The sequence below is a fragment of the Rhamphochromis longiceps genome, linkage group LG18, assembly GCF_057381845.1.
Source record: "Rhamphochromis longiceps isolate RC_006_pf linkage group LG18, R_longiceps_female_GT1.1, whole genome shotgun sequence".
Taxonomy (NCBI): Eukaryota; Metazoa; Chordata; class Actinopteri; order Cichliformes; family Cichlidae; genus Rhamphochromis; species Rhamphochromis longiceps.
In genome coordinates, this window is record NC_140574.1 from 37,425,878 (window position 1) to 37,439,356 (window position 13,479).

The 13,479-nt window shown below is 43.6% G+C and overlaps 14 non-coding genes across 14 annotated transcripts; all 14 read right to left on the bottom strand.

Moving 5' to 3' along the window:
• Positions 1–497: 497 nt before the first annotated feature.
• trnap-ugg (transfer RNA proline (anticodon UGG)) lies at positions 498–569 on the bottom strand. Its single transcript has one exon. It is a non-coding gene; the product is annotated as a tRNA-Pro (tRNA).
• An 884-nt stretch (positions 570–1,453) lies between these two features.
• On the bottom strand, positions 1,454–1,525 carry trnap-ugg (transfer RNA proline (anticodon UGG)). Its single transcript has one exon. It is a non-coding gene; the product is annotated as a tRNA-Pro (tRNA).
• Positions 1,526–2,415: 890 nt separating this feature from the next.
• Positions 2,416–2,487, bottom strand: trnap-agg (transfer RNA proline (anticodon AGG)). Its single transcript has one exon. It is a non-coding gene; the product is annotated as a tRNA-Pro (tRNA).
• An 884-nt stretch (positions 2,488–3,371) lies between these two features.
• Positions 3,372–3,443, bottom strand: trnap-ugg (transfer RNA proline (anticodon UGG)). The gene has a single exon. It is a non-coding gene; the product is annotated as a tRNA-Pro (tRNA).
• An 890-nt stretch (positions 3,444–4,333) lies between these two features.
• trnap-ugg (transfer RNA proline (anticodon UGG)) lies at positions 4,334–4,405 on the bottom strand. Its single transcript has one exon. It is a non-coding gene; the product is annotated as a tRNA-Pro (tRNA).
• An 888-nt stretch (positions 4,406–5,293) lies between these two features.
• Positions 5,294–5,365, bottom strand: trnap-agg (transfer RNA proline (anticodon AGG)). Its single transcript has one exon. It is a non-coding gene; the product is annotated as a tRNA-Pro (tRNA).
• Positions 5,366–6,249: 884 nt separating this feature from the next.
• trnap-ugg (transfer RNA proline (anticodon UGG)) lies at positions 6,250–6,321 on the bottom strand. The gene has a single exon. It is a non-coding gene; the product is annotated as a tRNA-Pro (tRNA).
• Positions 6,322–7,212: 891 nt separating this feature from the next.
• Positions 7,213–7,284, bottom strand: trnap-ugg (transfer RNA proline (anticodon UGG)). Its single transcript has one exon. It is a non-coding gene; the product is annotated as a tRNA-Pro (tRNA).
• Positions 7,285–8,174: 890 nt separating this feature from the next.
• On the bottom strand, positions 8,175–8,246 carry trnap-agg (transfer RNA proline (anticodon AGG)). Its single transcript has one exon. It is a non-coding gene; the product is annotated as a tRNA-Pro (tRNA).
• Positions 8,247–9,136: 890 nt separating this feature from the next.
• trnap-agg (transfer RNA proline (anticodon AGG)) lies at positions 9,137–9,208 on the bottom strand. Its single transcript has one exon. It is a non-coding gene; the product is annotated as a tRNA-Pro (tRNA).
• An 884-nt stretch (positions 9,209–10,092) lies between these two features.
• On the bottom strand, positions 10,093–10,164 carry trnap-ugg (transfer RNA proline (anticodon UGG)). The gene has a single exon. It is a non-coding gene; the product is annotated as a tRNA-Pro (tRNA).
• Positions 10,165–11,054: 890 nt separating this feature from the next.
• trnap-ugg (transfer RNA proline (anticodon UGG)) lies at positions 11,055–11,126 on the bottom strand. The gene has a single exon. It is a non-coding gene; the product is annotated as a tRNA-Pro (tRNA).
• An 888-nt stretch (positions 11,127–12,014) lies between these two features.
• Positions 12,015–12,086, bottom strand: trnap-agg (transfer RNA proline (anticodon AGG)). The gene has a single exon. It is a non-coding gene; the product is annotated as a tRNA-Pro (tRNA).
• An 884-nt stretch (positions 12,087–12,970) lies between these two features.
• Positions 12,971–13,042, bottom strand: trnap-ugg (transfer RNA proline (anticodon UGG)). The gene has a single exon. It is a non-coding gene; the product is annotated as a tRNA-Pro (tRNA).
• Between the last annotated feature and the right edge of the window lie 437 nt (positions 13,043–13,479).

A 13,479-nucleotide genomic window follows, 5' to 3' on the forward strand; every position in this document is an offset into this window, starting at 1 on the left:
AGCCAAGGGGTGGAAAAAAGGTGTGGGTAATTATCAGCAGAGGTCAAACCATTATGAGACCTTCACATATGTAGTTTAACGTCTTTACACCGAAATTGAATGGCCTCAATTTCGATCAGACTTTGTGATCTCTAATAGCCCTTTTCCACTTGCACCTACCTAGCTTGGCTTAACTTGACTCAGCTCGATCTTTAAAGTTTCCATTAGGTGATAGTACCTGGTTACAGGTATTTTTTTAGTACCTGCCCAGTAAGGTTTCCAAGGCAATCTCAAAATGTGACATATACCGATTGCGTGGCAGGGACTGTGCAGTCAATGGCATCACTCAATGAGTCATGAGAGTGACTCTTTCACAAAATCAAAAACGTTATTTTAGAAAGACAAATTGGTGTCACACATAACATTGAAAGGTTTGGCACACAACACATTTACAATGCCCCAGAAGGAATGTGTCTTAACAAAGAATTCCATGAAGCTAAGAGGTTCTGATTTTAAGGGGGCTCGTCCGGGATTTGAACCCGGGACCTCTCGCACCCAAAGCGAGAATCATACGCCTAGACCAACGAGCCACAGGAAGCCTGCGTTTAAGTCTGCAACTCTGAAAGGATAGACTTAAATCGGCCTTCAAATTCAAGCAGGAATGTTTTTAAGCTCTTTTCAGTATTCATTTTTGTACCTTCAGGCCTTTGCTACTGACAAGCTCCAACAGGGATGACTCCAGAGGGACTGCACACAGTGAATGAGAAAAAAGGGTTCCCAGTCATCCACGTCATGGTAGTCTGATGAGCTTTGAAAGAAAGCAGCTGGAATTCTCTAAGTGCCTTGAAGACCTTTCACCTCTCCTCTGAGAACCTTCGTTAGATCTAAAACTAAACGTTGGAGAGTCCCAGGTATTTAAAACCCAGAGCGGGTTGTCTTTACCAGGGTCGTTGACCAACTATGAAACACATCACATGAGCCAAGGGGTGGAAAAAAGGTGTGGGTAATTATCAGCAGAGGTCAAACCATTATGAGACCTTCACATATGTAGTTTAACGTCTTTACACCGAAATTGAATGGCCTCAATTTCGATCAGACTTTGTGATCTCTAATAGCCCTTTTCCACTTGCACCTACCTAGCTTGGCTTAACTTGACTCAGCTCGATCTTTAAAGTTTCCATTAGGTGATAGTACCTGGTTACAGGTATTTTTTTAGTACCTGCCCAGTAAGGTTTCCAAGGCAATCTCAAAATGTGACATATACCGATTGCGTGGCAGGGACTGTGCAGTCAATGGCATCACTCAATGAGTCATGAGAGTGACTCTTTCACAAAATCAAAAACGTTATTTTAGAAAGACAAATTGGTGTCACACATAACATTGAAAGGTTTGGCACACAACACATTTACAATGCCCCAGAAGGAATGTGTCTTAACAAAGAATTCCATGAAGCTAAGAGGTTCTGATTTTAAGGGGGCTCGTCCGGGATTTGAACCCGGGACCTCTCGCACCCAAAGCGAGAATCATACGCCTAGACCAACGAGCCACAGGAAGCCTGCGTTTAAGTCTGCAACTCTGAAAGGATAGACTTAAATCGGCCTTCAAATTCAAGCAGGAATGTTTTTAAGCTCTCTTCAGTATTCATTTTTGTACCTTCAGGCCTTTGCTACTGACAAGCTCCAACAGGGATGACTCCAGAGGGACTGCACACAGTGAATGAGAAAAAAGGGTTCCCAGTCATCCACGTCATGGTAGTCTGATGAGCTTTGAAAGAAAGCAGCTGGAATTCTCTAAGTGCCTTGAAGACCTTTCACCTCTCCTCTGAGAACCTTCGTTAGATCTAAAACTAAACGTTGGAGAGTCCCAGGTATTTAAAACCCAGAGCGGGTTGTCTTTACCAGGGTCGTTGACCAACTATGAAACACATCACATGAGCCAAGGGGTGGAAAAAAGGCGTGGGTGATTATCAGCAGAGGTTTCAGGTGAAACCATTATGAGACCTTCACATATGTAGTTTAACGTCTTTACACCGAAATTGAATGGCCTCAATTTCGATCAGACTTTGTGATCTCTAATAGCCCTTTTCCACTTGCACCTACCTAGCTTGGCTTAACTTGACTCAGCCCGATCTTTAAAGTTTCCATTAGGTGATAGTACCTGGTAACAGGTATATTTTAGTACCTGCCCAGTAAGGTTTCCAAGGCAATCTCAAAATGTGACATATACAGATTGCGTGGCAGGGACTGTGCAGTCAATGGCATCACTCAATGAGTCATGAGAGTGACTCTTTCACAAAATCAAAAAGGTTATTTTAGAAAGACAAATTGGTGTCACACATAACATTGAAAGGTTGGGCACACAACACTTTTACAATGCCCCAGAAGGAATGTGTCTTACCAAAGAATTCCATGAAGCTAAGAGGTTCTGATTTTAAGGGGGCTCGTCCGGGATTTGAACCCGGGACCTCTCGCACCCTAAGCGAGAATCATACGCCTAGACCAACGAGCCACAGGAAGCCTGCGTTTAAGTCTGCAACTCTGAAAGGATAGACTTAAATCGGCCTTCAAATTCAAGCAGGAATGTTTTTAAGCTCTCTTCAGTATTCATTTTTGTACCTTCAGGCCTTTGCTACTGACAAGCTCCAACAGGGATGACTCCAGAGGGACTGCACACAGTGAATGAGAAAAAAGGGTTCCCAGTCATCCACGTCATGGTAGTCTGATGAGCTTTGAAAGAAAGCAGCTGGAATTCTCTAAGTGCCTTGAAGACCTTTCACCTCTCCTCTGAGAACCTTCGTTAGATCTAAAACTAAACGTTGGAGAGTCCCAGGTATTTAAAACCCAGAGCGGGTTGTCTTTACCAGGGTCGTTGACCAACTATGAAACACATCACATGAGCCAAGGGGTGGAAAAAAGGTGTGGGTAATTATCAGCAGAGGTCAAACCATTATGAGACCTTCACATATGTAGTTTAACGTCTTTACACCGAAATTGAATGGCCTCAATTTCGATCAGACTTTGTGATCTCTAATAGCCCTTTTCCACTTGCACCTACCTAGCTTGGCTTAACTTGACTCAGCTCGATCTTTAAAGTTTCCATTAGGTGATAGTACCTGGTTACAGGTATTTTTTTAGTACCTGCCCAGTAAGGTTTCCAAGGCAATCTCAAAATGTGACATATACCGATTGCGTGGCAGGGACTGTGCAGTCAATGGCATCACTCAATGAGTCATGAGAGTGACTCTTTCACAAAATCAAAAACGTTATTTTAGAAAGACAAATTGGTGTCACACATAACATTGAAAGGTTTGGCACACAACACATTTACAATGCCCCAGAAGGAATGTGTCTTAACAAAGAATTCCATGAAGCTAAGAGCTTGTGATTTTAAGGGGGCTCGTCCGGGATTTGAACCCGGGACCTCTCGCACCCAAAGCGAGAATCATACGCCTAGACCAACGAGCCACAGGAAGCCTGCGTTTAAGTCTGCAACTCTGAAAGGATAGACTTAAATCGGCCTTCAAATTCAAGCAGGAATGTTTTTAAGCTCTCTTCAGTATTCCTTTTTGTACCTTCAGGCCTTTGCTACTGACAAGCTCCAACAGGGATGACTCCAGAGGGACTGCACACAGTAAATGAGAAAAAAGGGTTCCCAGTCATCCACGTCATGGTAGTCTGATGAGCTTTGAAAGAAAGCAGCTGGAATTCTCTAAGTGCCTTGAAGACCTTTCACCTCTCCTCTGAGAACCTTCGTTAGATCTAAAACTAAACGTTGGAGAGTCCCAGGTATTTAAACCCCAGAGGGGGTTGTCTTTACCAGGGTCGTTGACCAACTATGAAACACATCACATGAGCCAAGGGGTGGAAAAAAGGCGTGGGTGATTATCAGCAGAGGTTTCAGGTGAAACCATTATGAGACCTTCACATATGTAGTTTAACGTCTTTACACCGAAATTGAATGGCCTCAATTTCGATCAGACTTTGTGATCTCTAATAGCCCTTTTCCACTTGCACCTACCTAGCTTGGCTTAACTTGACTCAGCCCGATCTTTAAAGTTTCCATTAGGTGATAGTACCTGGTAACAGGTATATTTTAGTACCTGCCCAGTAAGGTTTCCAAGGCAATCTCAAAATGTGACATATACAGATTGCGTGGCAGGGACTGTGCAGTCAATGACATCACTCAATGAGTCATGAGAGTGACTCTTTCACAAAATCAAAAAGGTTATTTTAGAAAGACAAATTGGTGTCACAGATCACATTGAAAGGTTTGGCACCCAACACATTTACAATGCCCCAGAAGGAATGTGTCTTAGCAAAGAATTCCATGAAGCTTAGAGCTTGTGATTTTAAGGGGGCTCGTCCGGGATTTGAACCCGGGACCTCTCGCACCCAAAGCGAGAATCATACGCCTAGACCAACGAGCCACAGGAGGCCTGCGTTCAAGTCTGGAACTCTGAAAGGATAGACTTAAATCGGCCTTCAAATTCAAGCAGGAATGTTTTTAAGCTCTCTTCAGTATTCCTTTTTGTACCTTCAGGCCTTTGCTACTGACAAGCTCCAACAGGGATGACTCCAGAGGGACTGCACACAGTAAATGAGAAAAAAGGGTTCCCAGTCATCCACGTCATGGTAGTCTGATGAGCTTTGAAAGAAAGCAGCTGGAATTCTCTAAGTGCCTTGAAGACCTTTCACCTCTCCTCTGAGAACCTTCGTTAGATCTAAAACTAAACGTTGGAGAGTCCCAGGTATTTAAAACCCAGAGCGGGTTGTCTTTACCAGGGTCGTTGAACAACTATGAAACACATCACATGAGCCAAGGGTGGAAAAAGGCGTGGGTAATTATCAGCAGAGGTTTCAGGTGAAACCATTATGAGACCTTCACATATGTAGTTTAACGTCTTTACACCGAAATTGAATGGCCTCAATTTCGATCAGACTTTGTGATCTCTAATAGCCCTTTTCCACTTGCACCTACCTAGCTTGGCTTAACTTGACTCAGCCCGATCTTTAAAGTTTCCATTAGGTGATAGTACCTGGTAACAGGTATATTTTAGTACCTGCCCAGTAAGGTTTCCAAGGCAATCTCAAAATGTGACATATACAGATTGCGTGGCAGGGACTGTGCAGTCAATGGCATCACTCAATGGGTCATGAGAGTGACTCCTTCACAAAATCAAAAACGTTATTTTAGAAAGACAAATTGGTGTCACACATAACATTGAAAGGTTGGGCACACAACACTTTTACAATGCCCCAGAAGGAATGTGTCTTACCAAAGAATTCCATGAAGCTAAGAGGTTCTGATTTTAAGGGGGCTCGTCCGGGATTTGAACCCGGGACCTCTCGCACCCTAAGCGAGAATCATACGCCTAGACCAACGAGCCACAGGAAGCCTGCGTTTAAGTCTGCAACTCTGAAAGGATAGACTTAAATCGGCCTTCAAATTCAAGCAGGAATGTTTTTAAGCTCTCTTCAGTATTCATTTTTGTACCTTCAGGCCTTTGCTACTGACAAGCTCCAACAGGGATGACTCCAGAGGGACTGCACACAGTGAATGAGAAAAAAGGGTTCCCAGTCATCCACGTCATGGTAGTCTGATGAGCTTTGAAAGAAAGCAGCTGGAATTCTCTAAGTGCCTTGAAGACCTTTCACCTCTCCTCTGAGAACCTTCGTTAGATCTAAAACTAAACGTTGGAGAGTCCCAGGTATTTAAAACCCAGAGCGGGTTGTCTTTACCAGGGTCGTTGACCAACTATGAAACACATCACATGAGCCAAGGGGTGGAAAAAAGGTGTGGGTAATTATCAGCAGAGGTCAAACCATTATGAGACCTTCACATATGTAGTTTAACGTCTTTACACCGAAATTGAATGGCCTCAATTTCGATCAGACTTTGTGATCTCTAATAGCCCTTTTCCACTTGCACCTACCTAGCTTGGCTTAACTTGACTCAGCTCGATCTTTAAAGTTTCCATTAGGTGATAGTACCTGGTTACAGGTATTTTTTTAGTACCTGCCCAGTAAGGTTTCCAAGGCAATCTCAAAATGTGACATATACCGATTGCGTGGCAGGGACTGTGCAGTCAATGGCATCACTCAATGAGTCATGAGAGTGACTCTTTCACAAAATCAAAAACGTTATTTTAGAAAGACAAATTGGTGTCACACATAACATTGAAAGGTTTGGCACACAACACATTTACAATGCCCCAGAAGGAATGTGTCTTAACAAAGAATTCCATGAAGCTAAGAGGTTCTGATTTTAAGGGGGCTCGTCCGGGATTTGAACCCGGGACCTCTCGCACCCAAAGCGAGAATCATACGCCTAGACCAACGAGCCACAGGAAGCCTGCGTTTAAGTCTGCAACTCTGAAAGGATAGACTTAAATCGGCCTTCAAATTCAAGCAGGAATGTTTTTAAGCTCTCTTCAGTATTCATTTTTGTACCTTCAGGCCTTTGCTACTGACAAGCTCCAACAGGGATGACTCCAGAGGGACTGCACACAGTGAATGAGAAAAAAGGGTTCCCAGTCATCCACGTCATGGTAGTCTGATGAGCTTTGAAAGAAAGCAGCTGGAATTCTCTAAGTGCCTTGAAGACCTTTCACCTCTCCTCTGAGAACCTTCGTTAGATCTAAAACTAAACGTTGGAGAGTCCCAGGTATTTAAACCCCAGAGGGGGTTGTCTTTACCAGGGTCGTTGACCAACTATGAAACACATCACATGAGCCAAGGGGTGGAAAAAAGGCGTGGGTGATTATCAGCAGAGGTTTCAGGTGAAACCATTATGAGACCTTCACATATGTAGTTTAACGTCTTTACACCGAAATTGAATGGCCTCAATTTCGATCAGACTTTGTGATCTCTAATAGCCCTTTTCCACTTGCACCTACCTAGCTTGGCTTAACTTGACTCAGCTCGATCTTTAAAGTTTCCATTAGGTGATAGTACCTGGTTACAGGTATTTTTTTAGTACCTGCCCAGTAAGGTTTCCAAGGCAATCTCAAAATGTGACATATACCGATTGCGTGGCAGGGACTGTGCAGTCAATGGCATCACTCAATGAGTCATGAGAGTGACTCTTTCACAAAATCAAAAACGTTATTTTAGAAAGACAAATTGGTGTCACACATAACATTGAAAGGTTTGGCACACAACACATTTACAATGCCCCAGAAGGAATGTGTCTTAACAAAGAATTCCATGAAGCTAAGAGGTTCTGATTTTAAGGGGGCTCGTCCGGGATTTGAACCCGGGACCTCTCGCACCCAAAGCGAGAATCATACGCCTAGACCAACGAGCCACAGGAAGCCTGCGTTTAAGTCTGCAACTCTGAAAGGATAGACTTAAATCGGCCTTCAAATTCAAGCAGGAATGTTTTTAAGCTCTCTTCAGTATTCATTTTTGTACCTTCAGGCCTTTGCTACTGACAAGCTCCAACAGGGATGACTCCAGAGGGACTGCACACAGTGAATGAGAAAAAAGGGTTCCCAGTCATCCACGTCATGGTAGTCTGATGAGCTTTGAAAGAAAGCAGCTGGAATTCTCTAAGTGCCTTGAAGACCTTTCACCTCTCCTCTGAGAACCTTCGTTAGATCTAAAACTAAACGTTGGAGAGTCCCAGGTATTTAAAACCCAGAGCGGGTTGTCTTTACCAGGGTCGTTGACCAACTATGAAACACATCACATGAGCCAAGGGGTGGAAAAAAGGCGTGGGTGATTATCAGCAGAGGTTTCAGGTGAAACCATTATGAGACCTTCACATATGTAGTTTAACGTCTTTACACCGAAATTGAATGGCCTCAATTTCGATCAGACTTTGTGATCTCTAATAGCCCTTTTCCACTTGCACCTACCTAGCTTGGCTTAACTTGACTCAGCCCGATCTTTAAAGTTTCCATTAGGTGATAGTACCTGGTAACAGGTATATTTTAGTACCTGCCCAGTAAGGTTTCCAAGGCAATCTCAAAATGTGACATATACAGATTGCGTGGCAGGGACTGTGCAGTCAATGGCATCACTCAATGAGTCATGAGAGTGACTCTTTCACAAAATCAAAAAGGTTATTTTAGAAAGACAAATTGGTGTCACACATAACATTGAAAGGTTGGGCACACAACACTTTTACAATGCCCCAGAAGGAATGTGTCTTACCAAAGAATTCCATGAAGCTAAGAGGTTCTGATTTTAAGGGGGCTCGTCCGGGATTTGAACCCGGGACCTCTCGCACCCTAAGCGAGAATCATACGCCTAGACCAACGAGCCACAGGAAGCCTGCGTTTAAGTCTGCAACTCTGAAAGGATAGACTTAAATCGGCCTTCAAATTCAAGCAGGAATGTTTTTAAGCTCTCTTCAGTATTCATTTTTGTACCTTCAGGCCTTTGCTACTGACAAGCTCCAACAGGGATGACTCCAGAGGGACTGCACACAGTGAATGAGAAAAAAGGGTTCCCAGTCATCCACGTCATGGTAGTCTGATGAGCTTTGAAAGAAAGCAGCTGGAATTCTCTAAGTGCCTTGAAGACCTTTCACCTCTCCTCTGAGAACCTTCGTTAGATCTAAAACTAAACGTTGGAGAGTCCCAGGTATTTAAAACCCAGAGCGGGTTGTCTTTACCAGGGTCGTTGACCAACTATGAAACACATCACATGAGCCAAGGGGTGGAAAAAAGGCGTGGGTGATTATCAGCAGAGGTTTCAGGTGAAACCATTATGAGACCTTCACATATGTAGTTTAACGTCTTTACACCGAAATTGAATGGCCTCAATTTCGATCAGACTTTGTGATCTCTAATAGCCCTTTTCCACTTGCACCTACCTAGCTTGGCTTAACTTGACTCAGCCCGATCTTTAAAGTTTCCATTAGGTGATAGTACCTGGTAACAGGTATATTTTAGTACCTGCCCAGTAAGGTTTCCAAGGCAATCTCAAAATGTGACATATACAGATTGCGTGGCAGGGACTGTGCAGTCAATGGCATCACTCAATGAGTCATGAGAGTGACTCTTTCACAAAATCAAAAAGGTTATTTTAGAAAGACAAATTGGTGTCACACATAACATTGAAAGGTTGGGCACACAACACTTTTACAATGCCCCAGAAGGAATGTGTCTTACCAAAGAATTCCATGAAGCTAAGAGGTTCTGATTTTAAGGGGGCTCGTCCGGGATTTGAACCCGGGACCTCTCGCACCCTAAGCGAGAATCATACGCCTAGACCAACGAGCCACAGGAAGCCTGCGTTTAAGTCTGCAACTCTGAAAGGATAGACTTAAATCGGCCTTCAAATTCAAGCAGGAATGTTTTTAAGCTCTCTTCAGTATTCATTTTTGTACCTTCAGGCCTTTGCTACTGACAAGCTCCAACAGGGATGACTCCAGAGGGACTGCACACAGTGAATGAGAAAAAAGGGTTCCCAGTCATCCACGTCATGGTAGTCTGATGAGCTTTGAAAGAAAGCAGCTGGAATTCTCTAAGTGCCTTGAAGACCTTTCACCTCTCCTCTGAGAACCTTCGTTAGATCTAAAACTAAACGTTGGAGAGTCCCAGGTATTTAAAACCCAGAGCGGGTTGTCTTTACCAGGGTCGTTGACCAACTATGAAACACATCACATGAGCCAAGGGGTGGAAAAAAGGTGTGGGTAATTATCAGCAGAGGTCAAACCATTATGAGACCTTCACATATGTAGTTTAACGTCTTTACACCGAAATTGAATGGCCTCAATTTCGATCAGACTTTGTGATCTCTAATAGCCCTTTTCCACTTGCACCTACCTAGCTTGGCTTAACTTGACTCAGCTCGATCTTTAAAGTTTCCATTAGGTGATAGTACCTGGTTACAGGTATTTTTTTAGTACCTGCCCAGTAAGGTTTCCAAGGCAATCTCAAAATGTGACATATACCGATTGCGTGGCAGGGACTGTGCAGTCAATGGCATCACTCAATGAGTCATGAGAGTGACTCTTTCACAAAATCAAAAACGTTATTTTAGAAAGACAAATTGGTGTCACACATAACATTGAAAGGTTTGGCACACAACACATTTACAATGCCCCAGAAGGAATGTGTCTTAACAAAGAATTCCATGAAGCTAAGAGCTTGTGATTTTAAGGGGGCTCGTCCGGGATTTGAACCCAGGACCTCTCGCACCCAAAGCGAGAATCATACGCCTAGACCAACGAGCCACAGGAAGCCTGCGTTTAAGTCTGCAACTCTGAAAGGATAGACTTAAATCGGCCTTCAAATTCAAGCAGGAATGTTTTTAAGCTCTCTTCAGTATTCATTTTTGTACCTTCAGGCCTTTGCTACTGACAAGCTCCAACAGGGATGACTCCAGAGGGACTGCACACAGTGAATGAGAAAAAAGGGTTCCCAGTCATCCACGTCATGGTAGTCTGATGAGCTTTGAAAGAAAGCAGCTGGAATTCTCTAAGTGCCTTGAAGACCTTTCACCTCTCCTCTGAGAACCTTCGTTAGATCTAAAACTAAACGTTGGAGAGTCCCAGGTATTTAAACCCCAGAGGGGGTTGTCTTTACCAGGGTCGTTGACCAACTATGAAACACATCACATGAGCCAAGGGGTGGAAAAAAGGCGTGGGTGATTATCAGCAGAGGTTTCAGGTGAAACCATTATGAGACCTTCACATATGTAGTTTAACGTCTTTACACCGAAATTGAATGGCCTCAATTTCGATCAGACTTTGTGATCTCTAATAGCCCTTTTCCACTTGCACCTACCTAGCTTGGCTTAACTTGACTCAGCCCGATCTTTAAAGTTTCCATTAGGTGATAGTACCTGGTAACAGGTATATTTTAGTACCTGCCCAGTAAGGTTTCCAAGGCAATCTCAAAATGTGACATATACAGATTGCGTGGCAGGGACTGTGCAGTCAATGGCATCACTCAATGAGTCATGAGAGTGACTCTTTCACAAAATCAAAAAGGTTATTTTAGAAAGACAAATTGGTGTCACAGATCACATTGAAAGGTTTGGCACCCAACACATTTACAATGCCCCAGAAGGAATGTGTCTTAGCAAAGAATTCCATGAAGCTTAGAGCTTGTGATTTTAAGGGGGCTCGTCCGGGATTTGAACCCGGGACCTCTCGCACCCAAAGCGAGAATCATACGCCTAGACCAACGAGCCACAGGAGGCCTGCGTTCAAGTCTGGAACTCTGAAAGGATAGACTTAAATCGGCCTTCAAATTCAAGCAGGAATGTTTTTAAGCTCTCTTCAGTATTCCTTTTTGTACCTTCAGGCCTTTGCTACTGACAAGCTCCAACAGGGATGACTCCAGAGGGACTGCACACAGTAAATGAGAAAAAAGGGTTCCCAGTCATCCACGTCATGGTAGTCTGATGAGCTTTGAAAGAAAGCAGCTGGAATTCTCTAAGTGCCTTGAAGACCTTTCACCTCTCCTCTGAGAACCTTCGTTAGATCTAAAACTAAACGTTGGAGAGTCCCAGGTATTTAAAACCCAGAGCGGGTTGTCTTTACCAGGGTCGTTGAACAACTATGAAACACATCACATGAGCCAAGGGTGGAAAAAGGCGTGGGTAATTATCAGCAGAGGTTTCAGGTGAAACCATTATGAGACCTTCACATATGTAGTTTAACGTCTTTACACCGAAATTGAATGGCCTCAATTTCGATCAGACTTTGTGATCTCTAATAGCCCTTTTCCACTTGCACCTACCTAGCTTGGCTTAACTTGACTCAGCCCGATCTTTAAAGTTTCCATTAGGTGATAGTACCTGGTAACAGGTATATTTTAGTACCTGCCCAGTAAGGTTTCCAAGGCAATCTCAAAATGTGACATATACAGATTGCGTGGCAGGGACTGTGCAGTCAATGGCATCACTCAATGGGTCATGAGAGTGACTCCTTCACAAAATCAAAAACGTTATTTTAGAAAGACAAATTGGTGTCACACATAACATTGAAAGGTTGGGCACACAACACTTTTACAATGCCCCAGAAGGAATGTGTCTTACCAAAGAATTCCATGAAGCTAAGAGGTTCTGATTTTAAGGGGGCTCGTCCGGGATTTGAACCCGGGACCTCTCGCACCCTAAGCGAGAATCATACGCCTAGACCAACGAGCCACAGGAAGCCTGCGTTTAAGTCTGCAACTCTGAAAGGATAGACTTAAATCGGCCTTCAAATTCAAGCAGGAATGTTTTTAAGCTCTCTTCAGTATTCATTTTTGTACCTTCAGGCCTTTGCTACTGACAAGCTCCAACAGGGATGACTCCAGAGGGACTGCACACAGTGAATGAGAAAAAAGGGTTCCCAGTCATCCACGTCATGGTAGTCTGATGAGCTTTGAAAGAAAGCAGCTGGAATTCTCTAAGTGCCTTGAAGACCTTTCACCTCTCCTCTGAGAACCTTCGTTAGATCTAAAACTAAACGTTGGAGAGTCCCAGGTATTTAAAACCCAGAGCGGGTTGTCTTTACCAGGGTCGTTGACCAACTATGAAACACATCACATGAGCCAAGGGGTGGAAAAAAGGTGTGGGTAATTATCAGCAGAGGTCAAACCATTATGAGACCTTCACATATGTAGTTTAACGTCTTTACACCGAAATTGAATGGCCTCAATTTCGATCAGACTTTGTGATCTCTAATAGCCCTTTTCCACTTGCACCTACCTAGCTTGGCTTAACTTGACTCAGCTCGATCTTTAAAGTTTCCATTAGGTGATAGTACCTGGTTACAGGTATTTTTTTAGTACCTGCCCAGTAAGGTTTCCAAGGCAATCTCAAAATGTGACATATACCGATTGCGTGGCAGGGACTGTGCAGTCAATGGCATCACTCAATGAGTCATGAGAGTGACTCTTTCACAAAATCAAAAACGTTATTTTAGAAAGACAAATTGGTGTCACACATAACATTGAAAGGTTTGGCACACAACACATTTACAATGCCCCAGAAGGAATGTGTCTTAACAAAGAATTCCATGAAGCTAAGAGGTTCTGATTTTAAGGGGGCTCGTCCGGGATTTGAACCCGGGACCTCTCGCACCCAAAGCGAGAATCATACGCCTAGACCAACGAGCCACAGGAAGCCTGCGTTTAAGTCTGCAACTCTGAAAGGATAGACTTAAATCGGCCTTCAAATTCAAGCAGGAATGTTTTTAAGCTCTCTTCAGTATTCATTTTTGTACCTTCAGGCCTTTGCTACTGACAAGCTCCAACAGGGATGACTCCAGAGGGACTGCACACAGTGAATGAGAAAAAAGGGTTCCCAGTCATCCACGTCATGGTAGTCTGATGAGCTTTGAAAGAAAGCAGCTGGAATTCTCTAAGTGCCTTGAAGACCTTTCACCTCTCCTCTGAGAACCTTCGTTAGATCTAAAACTAAACGTTGGAGAGTCCCAGGTATTTAAACCCCAGAGGGGGTTGTCTTTACCAGGGTCGTTGACCAACTATGAAACACATCACATGAGCCAAGGGGTGGAAAAAAGGCGTGGGTGATTATCAGCAGAGGTTTCAGG